At 39.4% G+C, this 13,195-nt stretch overlaps 1 protein-coding gene across 5 annotated transcripts in view; it reads right to left on the bottom strand.

Annotated features, from left to right (window-relative positions):
• Positions 1–13,195, bottom strand: part of AFF2 (ALF transcription elongation factor 2) — a 325,500-nt gene that overhangs the window by 75,151 nt on the left and 237,154 nt on the right. The gene's annotated exons all lie outside the window — the stretch shown is intronic.

Raw genomic sequence — 13,195 nt, 5'->3', positions numbered from 1 at the left:
TCCAGTTTATTGCTGAACCCATTGATCTGTGTACAGTCCATTTATCATTCATGAAAAGAGCCAGTGATCTTCACAGTATATTAGAAGAAACAACTCAGATCATCTGTCAACGGCCCTCTTATTTCTGTTTCCCTCTCCACGGGGATTTCATCTCCTTCGATTCTTCTTGAATTAAAATGTTGCTAAGCAACACAGCTGGGGGCAGCGATGGCAGCGCCGCGCCAGTCTGTCACACCGCTTAAGCTGCTCGAGATGTTAGGGGAGACTCTTCCCTTTAATGCTTCTCTGCCATAATTATGTAATCTGAACCGACCTTGCATCCCACTCTTGCTTTGTTGGGAATAGGTAAATAATCTTTTAAAGGAAGAGGGATGGAAATAAAACTGGCAGAGAAAGCTGGTGTTGTATCATTTCGGAGAATTCCTCCTGGTGTTTGCAGAACAAGGCTGTAATAGATTTAAATGTGGAAAGTGGTCAGATGGTTGGTGAGATTACAAGCACAGAGAGTAGTGAGAGGCAGAATTAAGGCAACTGATCCATAAACCCATTATAGAAAGGAAAGTTTTAGTGCCTAATTACCTCCAGAGGTATTTTTACAAAGCCTGCCGACATTTAGGAGAAGGGTTGTGATGAGGAACTTTAACCTCTGCTATACTTAGGGATGGAAATAAAATGGTTCCTATGTAGGAAGTGTGAATATTAGTGGTTCAGAAAATGCTCGTATAAGCCCTTGACAAATTAAATCCTTTATGAAAAATTATGAACTTTTGAAACCTCTGGGATCTGCACAACTGGGTTCCAAATTTTGCCAGAATGAATTTTCCCTTGAGCTCTATGATGGGACTAGTTTTTCAAAATACCTGCTGGTTTGGCACTTTTGCCTCCCATCATAGCAAAGGTAATATCTGCATTTAAATCCATGAAAATCCCTAATAATGAGTTGAAAATTTGGGAGAAAGAATGAGAGCTTGTGACAGCTTGGATGGTGTAACAGCAATCCTCTGGGCTGGCTCCCAGCTTGCAAAGAAAAATGTATTTGTTTCATTTGGATTATATTTTCCATCTAAAGAATAAATCAACGAATGCATGATAGGAATCAATTACATTAATTGTACAGTAGGGGTGCTAAATAAAACACTTAAACCTCAGGAAATGCTCAACTTCAGATTGCACAAGTAATTGAGAGAAACCCAAGCCTAATTATGCCTTCTCAAACAAGCTTATGATGAAATGGGGTCCCTGCCTCAACAGTGAGATAATGTGATTGTGTCTCTTTCCAATAGTTCTCTGCAAATGCAGAGTCAGAATTATGCTATTAAGAAACTTCCTAAGTAATAAACTACATGTAACAACACACAAATGCTTAATTTAAAAAGAACTCAAACACCATCCAAAATGGCATTTCAGTTTCTCAAACTTCCCCCTAAAATCCAAGTTTCAGTCCCATCCTACAGGAAACAAAAATTATTTTTTAAACTCAAAAACATTCTTCCACAATGTCAGAATATTTTTTGACTGTAGAGTGGTATTTTCCTTGACTCTTCTATATACCAAATAGCTGGACCTTAACAATTCTGAGTTCAAGCATGTGAAACTTGCATCTAAATCAAGGTTCTTCCCTGAATTATTCAAAAAATCACTACACAAAACCAGGTATCAAAATACAGATTGGAAGAGGAAACAGCAGAGAGGAGGGTCTAGGATCACAAGTAAATAATGATAATGCTGTTGATTTAATACAAAGTACAGCAGAATATATTCTGGAGAGCCCATGCATGATGGTGTGAGCTAAACTGTTTACATGAAAGATTAAAGAAGATGAAGATATTTCAGAGAGTGAGAACTGGCAATGTCAAAGTCACAGAATATTAAAGAGCAGAGTCTAAACTGCATGTTTGATTTTTGACCACTTAGCTATGTCTATCACAACCATTTACCCTAAAAGAAAGGTAGCAGTTTCAGGAAGAAAGAACTACAGATATATTTTGTTTACTTGGACTGTGAACATTCTGGCACATATCTTTCCCTAGATTTTTACATGGAGAATTTCCACCTTTTTTTCCCCCTTTGTTACAAGAAAATCACACTTTCCTAACTCTTAAGAAGAGACACATGCTGGAGGAATGTCTTTCACACACATGGTTGCTTATACAAAACTGAAAAACCATTACAAGCTTTTGGGTTAATCTACATGCCAGCCCAGTTTAATGCTGGATCACCAGACAAGTGGTCATTTCCTGTTACAAAGGATTCACTTTGAATGGGATCAGGGGGATGTTAAACACAGCACACAATACATCAGGGATTCCATCAGAGAAAGAAATGCAGGATCTGTCCTTCTGTTTTTATTTGTTTTGTAGGTGCTGCTCATTCATTTTTCAAAGCGTATTTGTTGCGATATCATGAGCATGCCCAGTGGCAGAAGATAAAGGAAGGCAAAATCAAAGTGACATTGAGTAACTCTACACTTTAAGCTTTGATGCAGAAACATATTGTTTGAAAATATTTGGTGTGCAGCAGGTCTGTCAATTAGAGCTAATTATTTTTCTCTGATCAGGAAGAATGCAATCTTGTTTTAGGCAGGTTTCTTTGAAATGTACGTCTTTTATATAACTTCATTATAGGAAAATACTTCTTCCAAATTACTTCTTTTCTCGGCTGCTTAGCTATTGACTCAAATTGTCTGTGTTGAGTAGTTCTCTCTGCTTTGATAATTAACTTTTGATCATTACTGAATTTAGCAGCTCTAGTCAGATGTGTTCATACCCATCTTCCTCAACTATTCCAGTGTTCATCGCCTTTAATCTTTGAACAAAATGATCTCATTGAGCCTCCATCAGCCTCGCTACTCAGTTAATAATTCCTGTTTCTCATCTTCACCACTGAATTTGATTTGTTTTAGACTTGATGCAAGCTTTTGATTATTAATTTAAGATATTTCAAAGACAAACATGTTTTAAGAGTTATTTTTTTATCTTATATTCCTAGGCCTTTACAAGTAAGAAATTGGTTTTAACTTCACAATGACTCCTGAACTTCATGTATTAAAAGTACTATCTAGAAACAGAACAGGTGGGAGGTCCCTAAACCCCCATATATGTGCCCTGAGTGACAGATGCTGCTGCCAAAGATTGAAACGAAATTGGACTGGTACAATGAAATATTCAATGGGTGTTAGGAGAATTACATCATGGGACCTTTGCTAATTTTGAGCTTGAAAACATGCATTAAAATAATTTAGGATGATTAGAAAATGGAAGTCAGAGTGAACCAGACAATCATTCCACTTTAATTTGTAATTTTCTTCTGATTTTTTTTAACAATTATGGCCTCTGAATAATTGTGCTTCCGCTCCCTAAGACCTTATTTCAACAGCTGACTCCAGTCTTGAATAAGAAGGAAGAAGACGAGGGATGTGTGAAAAGCAGTAAGACACAGAGGCTCATCATCAGAGAGATTTTGCCCAGGGATGTTTTACCCTGATTCTTGTAGCTGTGAATGACTCCTACCTCCACAACCGATTTTAATGCTACTTGTTTTACCATTAGCTGAAAGGGCACCTGCACTGTGCTGTACTTGTTCTGTAGTGTGATTTACCCATAAATTTACTTTGTTAGAAGCTATTTAATTATTACACAAAATATTAAACACAGGAATAAGCACAAACTACTTCTAGATTATGAACAAGGACTGCAAAATGTGAAAATGATGCTTCTATTCATCACTATCTATTACCTGACTGTCTTTTGGATTGAATGAACCAGAAAAAGTATTCCAGTCAGTACAACTTTCCTACATCACAAAGGAGAGATGAATGAACTGACAAGAGGATGGCTCAAAAATAACCAAGTAAAATAGTTGGCATCTGCAAAATGCAAATTATATTTTTGGTGAAGTGTTACAGGCAAAGGGTCTGCTATCCAAAGAAAAGATGTATTTTCCATTGCATAACTGAAAATTCAGAATTTTCACTGAAAACTATTTGATTTTGAGAAAGTGAGATTAGACAATCTTTTGTCAAGAATGCCCCCTCACCCTCTTGATTCAGAAGCACTGCTGAGCCAGCTAAGAAGGCACTTGCTGAGCCTTAGAGAATCTCTTAGGGTGAGACAGAGGACACTTCATGCCATTGAATGTGCTGGCAGAAGAAGGCAGGCCTTCATGCTCAAACTTTCCCCCTTTTTCCATGAGCTGCTGCAACTCTAACTCAGATTTATTTCCCAGTTTCTAACCAGCTCTGCCTGCTTGGGTGAACATCCAAGCGACTATACAAATAAGTTTATAATCCACCACTCTTCTCGTGTACTGTATGTATAGAAGAGACTCCTCAGAGACTTGATTCAACAGTACAGTAATAATAAAGATACTTTTCACATTAGTTAAGTTTTATTTATATAGTTTATATCTTCTCCTAGGTTATAGTTTGTTTTGGAATTTGTTTTGAAAAGCACCATGCTCTTATTTATACAGAATGCCTTCTCTATGATCCTAGGTAACCAGCTGAGAACCACAACTGATTGGCTGTGTTGTGCTCTGATTCTCTGATGATACAGTTGGTGCTAAATACAGTTGGGCCTCCTCTGGAGGAGAATATGGTGTGCAGCAAACAAACCATCCAGAATTGTGCTTGGAATCAGAAAGCCAAAACCCAAGGCCTGAAGGATCAGTATGTGTATGTATAAATATGTGTGTTGTGTTCCTCATTTTTTTTATTCCTTACTTCGTTGGTTACATTCTCCTCTACCTGTCCCCTAATGTCAACAGAGGAGATTCTATTTCTTTCTTGCTAATTGCCTTTGACATGAAGTTGGCAACCTTGCATTTGAGATTCTGTGTGTGATGTTCTCAGTCAGCCTCACCTCGAGGACAAAAAGGCCAGTGTTACTGGATCTAGGACCAAAAACAATGGAAAAGATATTGTCCTCCTCATGTCACAGCTTAAAAAATGAGTATTTCCCCCTCAGGATTCAAATGTGTGGAATGGATTAGCCAAAACCCATTTTTTATAATATCAAGTCACCAAGCATGTGGTATCAGCAAATCAGAATGGTTCACTGAGCCCTCGCTGCGCATGAGGCACAGAAAGCTCCCATCATTGCTTTGAGCAATCCTGTAACCTTCATGGCTTTACAGACTCAGGACCACTTGAAATACTGAAAATTTAATTTCAATTGTTGCAGTAGAAGTTGGGTAAAACAACAAAAAAAAAGAGTTTAAGTGACCAAATCTAAACCAGTCTGTCTGTGGTTTAGCAGTCACCTTCATCCTTGATGAACATGAACTGTTTTTAATTGAGCAACAACAAGGAAATATTTGGGCTTCTATCAGCAGTTTTTTCCAAAACCCTGTTTTCTATCACTGTAATTGTGTAAATCAAACTAAGAAAGTGTGCAATAACAAATGTGACCACTTCCAATTCTTGAAGAACTATTCTATTATTTTTTTTTTAAACAGAGAAGAGCTGCACATACTGTGAGTTCACACTGCACTCTGAGGAGTGCTTGGCTGCTTGTGTAGACATATCTGAGCTGGTTTTAAATTAGCCACTGTGGATACTGTGAGCATTGTTGCTGTCACCACACAGGTTTCAGTTTACTCAGTGTCTTTGGTGAACTTTACAATAGAAATTGTTACAGCTATCTGTCAGTGAGCAGCCCTGCTGCAAAGATAACTCACAGAACATGTTTGCTTATTGTAGGACTTCAGTACTAATGTACATTGACAAAAGAGGCTTGAAACAATGTCTTCCTTTCCCATAAAAATGCTCTTGATGAGAAGCCGCTATTTGTATTAATTTTGAGTCCCCAGTCCAACAAAGGAGAAGTTGCAATATGACATTAAAAATTCTACTTATTCTGTTTTTGCAGTCCTAAGAATCATTGTAACCCACCCCAGGTGACTCTGCCTTGTCAGACGAGTTGGATTTGATGATCTCCCGAGATCCCTTCCAACCCTGGAATTCTGTGACTGTCAAGTTAATTTAACAATGCTCACCAATGTCTCACCAAACCTAGCAGATATAAGTGTTCTTACAGTACCAACCATGGCAGGGAATGGAAATCTTTCTAGAGCTAGACCTGATTTTTCATAAGAATTGTTTTATTTGGAAAACAACTATACATCCCTGTTGACAGAAATTTGGAAAACTGTACATGATGGTCCATTTTTAAGAAAAAAGATCCACACTTAAATTGTGGTTTGAAACATCATTTCCTGAAAATTAATTTGTTACAAACTGATCACAAATGACCAAGGCTTAGTGGATGATAACCCTATTGGGAAAATAGAAATGATCTATTGGTAACTAAAACTCAGTATTTGCCATTGTCTTATTTACTGATGATTTTTCTAAAATGTGTGCTTGGTTCAACCCTCTAGAAGGCGAATAAAGAATAAAACAAAATGCTGGGTTTACTCCATAGCTGCACTTCATTGTGTTAATCACATGATTAAAAAATTGAAGAGGCAGAAGAAACATAGAAAAGGTCAAGAATCCTTTTTAAGCGAAACAAAGAATTTTCCCCAAACTTCTGTCAAGGAATAAGCAGCAAAAGGCTTGTTTCAAAGAATATCCTGTGACCTTACTGTCCAGCTGGAGACTGCCACCACAAACTGAGTATTGTTCAGTTTCCCAGTTCTAGCAGGAGAACCATCTTTTCAATCCCTGGAACTTATCTGAAGAGTGCTGATATTTTGTAGTTTTATTATTAAAGTCTTTCTCTCTCTCTGTACGAGGTGTGGTTTTAGAGTGCAGTGCCTGATTGTTAGTTTTTCAATGTTCCCTTGCTCTGCCACAATGGACAAGCAGACATCTCCAGATACAGCCCCTTGTGCCCCTGCTCATTTGCAGTTTGTGCCCTTAGTCTTCCATTTGTGATAAAGACCTTTTCCTCATTTCTTTCGGAATCCAGCCTGTCCTTAGTCTTCTCCTACTTTAAGTAAATGAATGGTTCCCTAGACTTGAGAAGCAGAAGGGCAGAGTCAGAGCAGTGGCAGTGAACTGATGTTGCTGCTGTTCCTGCTGCCCATTTATTTCCTGTGCAGGAAATAAAGACTTTGAGGATTTTAATTTATACTGAACATTACATCTATGCTGCATATTAAATGTATTACAAGCAGACAACAGAAATAAACACATATGAAATAACTCTGCAGACCTTGGTCTGGTTTAGTACATTGCTCACATGACTGATCACTAAATTGCACAGTTCCAAAAATTATACTTAATAGTATTGCCATGAAATTGGAATTTTTGAAAAGCAAGCACACTCTCCACGAGAACACCCTGCTCAAATCAATTGCACTGTCACACTGTGGTCCTGACCTGTCCCTGTGTGCAGGGAAAATTCATCCTGCCAGCACAGAACAGAGCACCTACAACCCCAGCAAACCTTGCAGTGGCAGATGAATTCATCCTAAGAAAAATTAGGGTGTTTAGCTTTCATTACTGTTCTCTTTCTGGAATACCTCCAGGAGAGATCAACTTTCACTTCTCTCCTTATTCTGGCTGACAGAGGCTAATTACTGGATTTATCATGCCCTTTCCAGCACCTACTTTATGGTTTTTCTGGTCACCTATGAGTCCCTCCTTCAGCCTTTTGCTCCCTGTCTCAAACCCAGCACTAGCACTATCCTCTATCAGTGTAAAAAACTCCCAGGAATTCAGATTTTGAAGTTCATAGACAGTTGCTTAGGCTTTTACAGAGGAGCAGTGCTGCAGATGGCCAGTGTAAGAAAACCAGACACCTTCTTCACCAAAATGCTTCATAAGACATTCATGATAAAAATCCCACTCTCCTTCAGAGGAGAAAAGGGAGATAAATGTGTCCTATGTGGTCAGATTAGTGAGTTTTGAGCACTGAGATGGCCTGCAGGTATCACAGACTTCAGATTTATTTTACAGGACAGTATGGCCAAGGCTGGCTTTTCCCTTAGCAACAACAATGCTGGGGTTGATCAATTCTCTCACCTGCTCCTGCCTCCGCTTTGTTGCCAAAACGCTACAGGGCTTTTGAATAAGTAGCATACATAGCAAGAGGCTCTGGTGAAATATATTTTCATCATGCTTATAATAAAGAAATTGTGTGCAATCATGCACACACACAGAGTACATGGCCCATCCTGTGGACTGAAAGCCTCATGTCCCTCTTCTGTCCCACCCCAAAAAGGCTGGCAGATCTCCAGCATCAGGCTCTTATGGCTGTCCTGAGGAATGACCTCTTTTTAAGTAGTGACAGAGGCATCAGGGGCTCTAAAGCTTCTCTCTCACATGAATTGTGTCAGACAGTGGGGCTGACAGAGCTTGGTAGCCTCAGGCTGGTGGCAGAAGGGAACCCAAGTGCAGCCCCTGTTCGAGTGCTGGGGGATTGTGGAGTGCCTGCTTTCTTGTGGGGAAGAGAGGAGAAGGCCTCTTGAAGATGCACATGTGAATCTTTTCAGCTCAGGCATGTCATTCCCACTTCATTAGGGCTATCTGCCTGCCAGCATTTCTCTTCCTCTATTTTTTCTTTACCGTGGTGGAGGGTTTTTGACACTGAGCTGCCAGTGTCAGGCCATGGAAACACTTGGAAAAGGTGAAGTGGGAAGGATGGGGTTCCTCCAGCTCCTGTGCTGGTCTGGGCAGGTGCTGCCCCAGAGCCCAGGCAAGAGCACACTGCAAGCTCCAGGGGCAAAGTCCTTCTTGTTGATCTCTACAGCAACCATTCTTCCTGGTTGTATCAATCCCCTTCCTCACTGATGGATGGCCTCTACAATAACAACATGTGTGAGAAAAAAATTACATGTGATTCTGTGAATCTGAACAAGTTAAAAGCTTTTGATAACACTTTGTGTTTTAGTGGTGTGCTATGCTTTTGCAGACAGCTCAGCCCAGATCTCAGGGTGGCTACTGAAAGCTTCTGCTGATAATAAACAAATGATATGAACCTGCATTATTACCATGTGAATTATAACCTTAGATACCTCAGTCATCAAATCTCTTAGCACCCAAGATTTGCCTAATACAAGCTGGACTATTAATTCACACAGCTGATATATTGTTGTTTCACCCAGTGTTGTGCACAATAAAATAATTTGAATAACAATTAAAATGGACTGAGGTAGCAAGAAGGGACATATATCCATGAAAGGATTTTTCATGGTTAGAGACTGACAAGGTTGGAGAATGACTGTATTATCCTAATAGCTTCTGTTTTCATTAATGGCTTAATGAAAACATTTCCCTACAATTATAAAGCATGACTGCAAATCTTAGACATTGGAATGTGTGTTCTTTATCAAACACACACTGCTGTGGCTACAACTGATGCTGCACCACTCTGGGATTTCAATGGAACCCAATGACAGATAAACTGTTTACATTAAAAGACTCTATCAAAGTTATTTTGCACCTAGTTTCTTCCTAATCCATCTGATTTTTCTATAGCTTTGACAAGATGACCTCTCTCACTGTGTGTGCAGTATTGATGTCATTACTGAAGAGCTGTTCTTCAGCCTTTCTGCTGATAACAAAGTAAATGGAAATGTAGAGAAACCTTGGGGAGGTAAACAGCTTGTTCAGGATCCAGCTAAAAAATGGGAAAAAATACAACAGGTAAGGATATCTATTGTTACAAGGAAAGTGATCACTGTTGCACTTTAAAAAATGTTTACATGATACAATGAAGGCATATTATGCCTTAGAACTTCATAAATTCTAAAAAAATTGAACTTGAATAAAGGCATTGAAAGCTCAGCACATATTATAAGAACACAAAGCTCAGCTTATGGCTGATTACCTTTTAAGGCTCAGCTAAAAAGGAAAACATTTTGAATTTAATTACCTAATACTAACCTAGCAAAAAAGAATTATGTTTATGTAAAATACAAACAATAGAGCAAGGCCATGGACTACATGCATGTCTTGTGTTTCTAGGGTTTTCAGAAAAGTGGCAATCACTAAGGGGAGAAGAAAAAAAAATCAAATAGAAAAGAAAAATATCTTATTGATTTGTTCTGCCAAAACCACTATATACATGAAATACTGAAAATGGAGCAGGTCTGTAACTAGTATCAAAGTTTCTTTGGTTCAAAAACACACAGAACACTAGCAATGTGCTTTAAATTAAGTACACATTTAAAAGGTTAACAGGACTATTCCTTAGGCAGAAGAACAAAGGGGAGCTGGTTAAAGAAAATTGGGTACACCACAGCTACTTAAAATACTGTATCCAGGCACAACTCATTTGGATGCCTTTGAGCACAAAGCTTATTTGAATTATACAGAGGTGTTTTAGAGAACAAAAATACTAACCTGTGTTTTATCTAAGCTCTTTCAGCTGAACTGAGCTACTAATTAAAAATCTTCACTACTCTTCCTAATTTCTGATGTGCTTTTTTAACAGAGTAATAAAGCCATCTAAAAAGCTGTGTCCTTCCTCAGAGAAGAGTGTTAATATTAGCATCTCTGAAATGCCTTGTCATCTCCTGGTTTACTAATAGCATGTCTGTCATCTGCCTTGATTGCACCTCTTGCAGCCAGTCTGAATACCCTGTGCCATACTGAATGCAATACTGATGCATGTGCCAATTGACAACACCTAGAGAGTTCACAATCCAAGCAATGCTTACATGTTACAGTACCTCTCAAATAATACATTAAACAGATGTGTACCTGATATTATAAATATGTGAGATAAAAATCCATTGGGTTGGTCAGCATACATATTAAAAAACCATTAAAGTAGGTCAAATGGTGGATAACTTAAAACTTTAAAGACAGCAATTTTAATAAAACTGTCAATACAATTTTCTTTGTAAAAACATTTGACACTGATTATGCTGCTTACATTGAAAGAGAAACACAAGGTCTATATCTTTAGATCTTTTATTGAACTGTGAGCGCAGCATCAATAACTGCTTCTCAGCTGTAAATGAAAATTGATTCCAGATCTAACCCATCACTTTCTGTGTGTCTTTAATCCCAAATCACCCACAATGAGATGTGAAAATCAGCATTTTGTCCATGGGACAAAGCATGTGTCACATGGCCAGCTCCACAGTGTCTGCACTGTGGGTGTGTTTACAGGTGTAGTGCAGGCTGTGTTACAGGTGTAGTGCAGGTTGTATTACAGGTGTAGGTTCAGGCTGTGTTACAGGTGTAGGTGCAGGTTGTGTTACAGGTGTAGTGCAGGCTGTGTTACAGGTGTAGTGCAGGTTGTGTTACAGGTGTAGGTTCAGGCTGTGTTACAGGTGTAGTGCAGGCTGTGTTACAGGTGTAGTGCAGGTTGTATTACAGGTGTAGTGCAGGTTGTGTTACAGGTGTAGGTGCAGGCTGTGTTACAGGTGTAGTGCAGGTTGTATTACAGGTGTAGGTGCAGGCTGTGTTACAGGTGTAGTGCAGGTTGTGTTACAGGTGTAGGTGCAGGCTGTGTTACAGGTGTAGTGCAGGTTGTATTACAGGTGTAGGTGCAGGCTGTGTTACAGGTGTAGTGCAGGTTGTGTTACAGGTGTAGGTTCAGGCTGTATTACAGGTGTAGGTGCAGGCTGTGTTACAGGTGTAGTGCAGGTTGTATTACAGGTGTAGTGCAGGTTGTGTTACAGGTGTAGGTGCAGGTTGTGTTACAGGTGTAGTGCAGGTTGTGTTACAGGTGTAGGTTCAGGCTGTGTTACAGGTGTAGGTGCAGGTTGTGTTTACAGGTGTGGGTAAATGCAGTCCCTCACTGCTGCACCAGAAGGTGCTGACAGGAGTTTGGGGTGCAGTCCTTGTGACTTGCCCCATGCTCTACTGCAATGACCTACATGGTCCAAAAATTGACAATGCAGTCGCCTTGCACTAGGAAGCATCCTAGCAGGATTCCTCATCACCTCATTTATCATCCCCACAAAAACCCCACCAACAACCATACATCTCTCCATGAAAATAACTGCCCTAGTTGTAACAGCCCTAGGCATCGCTTTAGCCCTAGAAAGGTCAAAAATAGCCCAAACACTCATCCTCACAAAACAAACTCCATTCTCAAACTTCTCCATATCTCTAGGGTACTTTAACTCTACATTTGAAATCTGAAGGCACCCACAATGAACATCTCACCGGGCTTCCTGCAGGTTGCAGCCCAAAGAAATTCACTCAACCATTTTTGCATCAAGCCCACAGCTGCCAGAAGGCTAAAAGGAAAAGAACCTACAGAGTTTCCAAGCAATTTGCAGCACTTTGACACTAGGAGGTTGAATTTGCAGTCAGCTCTCAGTTGCTGAAGTATCTTAAACCCCCTGGGGTGAAATTAAAGTGTTTAGTCTCCTTCAGCATTTTCTTGGTGATATGTTGCTAGGCCATCATCATGTGTGCCTTAACCAAAATAAACATAACACATTAAGGAGGGTTCTCCAAATCATGTTTATAACTTTTAGGAGCAATTTCCAGTTATTCAAAATTCTGTTTGAAAAGGGAATGCCTAAAGTGGGCAGCACAACCAGTAACAGCCTTGCTGATGCTATCTGTAGAATAAATACCTTCCATTGACTTCAACCTGCCAGTTCCTATCCTATCCAGAAATGAAGCTCAACTTCTCAGTTACATGACTGACTGGAGCTATTGTGTGGCTGTGCTCCTCCTCAGCAGAGGGGAGAAAAGGAAGGAGATCTGTAACACCTGAAACAGTAAAGGCCCTCAGACACCTGAGTAAATGCAATACAGTTAATAAGGGTGCTCGTTCATAGGAGTGAGGGAGCAAACAGAAGAGCTTTGTTTCTTGCAGCCGTGTTTCTAACAATCTTCCACCTTGACAAATGGACTACTGCTCGTCTCAGAACATGGGCTGATAGATCAAACTCTCCCCACATTCTACAGACTTTCACTAAAAGTTGCTTTCCAAGTACAGTTATGGATCAGTGTCACTACTATCCTGTAAAAATTGAAGGGTCCATAGCAATTCTCAAAGAAGAAATCCTAGGGCTTCCTGCTGACCACTGCTCCAAAGAATTTTGATTTCCTTAAAATTAGAGTAGAAATAAAGGAAACAAACTCAATATTTACATGCTGTGTTGGGGTTTTTGAATAAAAGTAAGTGCCTGCTCATGCTTCACACTGGCTGCAGGCTTATAGCAGAAAAAATCATAAAGACTGTAAAGACTGATTCAATTTCCTTATGGAAATGCTGCATAAACTTCTAGAATGGTTTTAAGCCAAGAGTTTTAATCTTTTCTCTCCCTGCCAGAA

The sequence above is a fragment of the Melospiza melodia genome, chromosome 16 (genome assembly GCF_035770615.1).
Source record: "Melospiza melodia melodia isolate bMelMel2 chromosome 16, bMelMel2.pri, whole genome shotgun sequence".
In the NCBI taxonomy this organism is placed as follows: Eukaryota; Metazoa; Chordata; class Aves; order Passeriformes; family Passerellidae; genus Melospiza; species Melospiza melodia.
This window is presented reverse-complemented; position numbering and strand designations above follow the sequence as displayed.